We start from the raw sequence: 1876 nt of genomic DNA on the forward strand, positions 1-1876 counted from the left end.
GAGCATGGTGCATTCTTGTAAATGGTATTGCTTTCCTAATATCCTTTTAAGTGCTGTCATTATTGGTATAGAGGAATCCAACTGAATTTTGTATGTTGAGCTTATACTGGCCACTTTGCTGAGTCTTCCAATGAGGTCTAATAGATTTTTTACTGAGTCTTTGGGGTTTTCGATATATAGGATCATATCATCTGCAAAGAGAGATAATTTTACTTCCTTTTTGCTAATTTGTATGTCTTTAATTTCCCTATCTTGCTGTGTAGCTCTTGCTAAGACTTCCAGCACAATATTGAATAGGAGTTGTGACAAAGAGCATACTTTTCTGGTTCCTGTTTGCAGAGGGAAAGCTTTCAAGTTCTCTCCATTAAGAGTTATGTAGGCCTTTGGAATTGAATATATTCTCTTAATTATGTTGAGGAATTTCCCTTCAATTCCTACCTTGTTGAGTGTTTTTATCAGAAATGAATGTTGGATTTTGTCAAATGCCTTTTCTGCATCGATCGATTTGATCATGAGGTTCTTTTCTTTTTTCTTATTTAGATGTTGGATTACATTGATTTTTCTTCTAATGTTGAACCATCTTTGCAAATCTGATATGAATCACACTTGATCATGATGTATTATTTTTTGGATATGCTGCTGGACTCTGTTGGCTAGGATTTTGTTGAGAATTTTTGCTTCTATGTTCATGAAGGATATTGGTCTATAATTTTCTTTCTTCGTGACATCCTTCCCTGTTTTTGGCATGAGGGTTATGCTTGCTTCATAAAATGTATCAGGAAGTTTTCCACCCTCCTCTATATTCTGGGAAATAATTTGCGTAGAATTGGTGACAGCTCGTCCCTGAATGTTTGGTGGAACTCACCACTGAAGCCATCTGGGAGTCTTTTGAAGACTTGATCAATTTCTTCTATTGTCATTGGTCTGTTCATATTTTCAACTTCACTCTGTGTAAGTTTAGGGTGTTGTTTTTTTAAGTACAGTTGAGTCAGTTCCAACTCATAGTGACCCTGAACAGGGGTTCTTAGGCTGTAAATCCTTATGGAAGTAGAACTCATATTTCTCCTGGGAACCTCTGGTAGTTTCGAACTGCTGACCATGAAGTTGGCAGCCTGTATTTTTTGAAAAAATATTTCCATCATTTCTAAGTTTTCAAATTTGATGGAGGACAACTTTTCAATAGTATTTTGTTATAATCCTTTTTATATCCTTTGCTTCCATAGTGAAATTTCCCATGTGGTATCTAATGTGTGTTATTTGTGTCTTTTCCCTCTTCTTTTGTTATGTTTGCCAGTGATTTGTCAATTTTGTTAATCCTTTCTAAGAACCAGCTTCTTGTCCTGTTGATTCTGTCTATAGCTTTTCTGTTTTCTATCTCATTTATTTCTGTCTGATCTTTATTATTTCCTTTCTTTTGGTGAATGTAGGTTCTCTCTGTTGGTCTGTTTCTAATTGTTGTTGATGCTGTGTTAATGCGTTAATTTTGGTTATTTCTTCTTTTTGGATGTGTGCATTTATTGCAATAAATTATCCTCCCAGCACCACTTTTGCCATGTCCCAAATATATTGGTATGTTGGGGTTTTTTTCTCATTTGTTTCTAGATGTTTTGTGAGTTCCCGTTTTATGTCTTCTACCCAGTCGCTTTGCAGCAAGGTTTTATTCAGTTTCAATGTATTTGATTTTATTTCCTCCATCTTCCTATTGTTGATTTCTAATTTGATAGCATTGTGGTCTGAGAAGATGCTTTGTAGTATTTTGATATTTGTAAATTATGGAGGTTTGTTTTCTGGCCTAAGACATAGTCTATTCTGGAGAATGTACCATGTGCACTGGAAAAGAATGTGTATTGTGCTGTTGTTGGGTTGAATGCTCTGT

Source organism: Chrysochloris asiatica, unplaced genomic scaffold (assembly GCF_000296735.1).
Source record: "Chrysochloris asiatica unplaced genomic scaffold, ChrAsi1.0 scaffold00501, whole genome shotgun sequence".
In the NCBI taxonomy this organism is placed as follows: Eukaryota; Metazoa; Chordata; class Mammalia; order Afrosoricida; family Chrysochloridae; genus Chrysochloris; species Chrysochloris asiatica.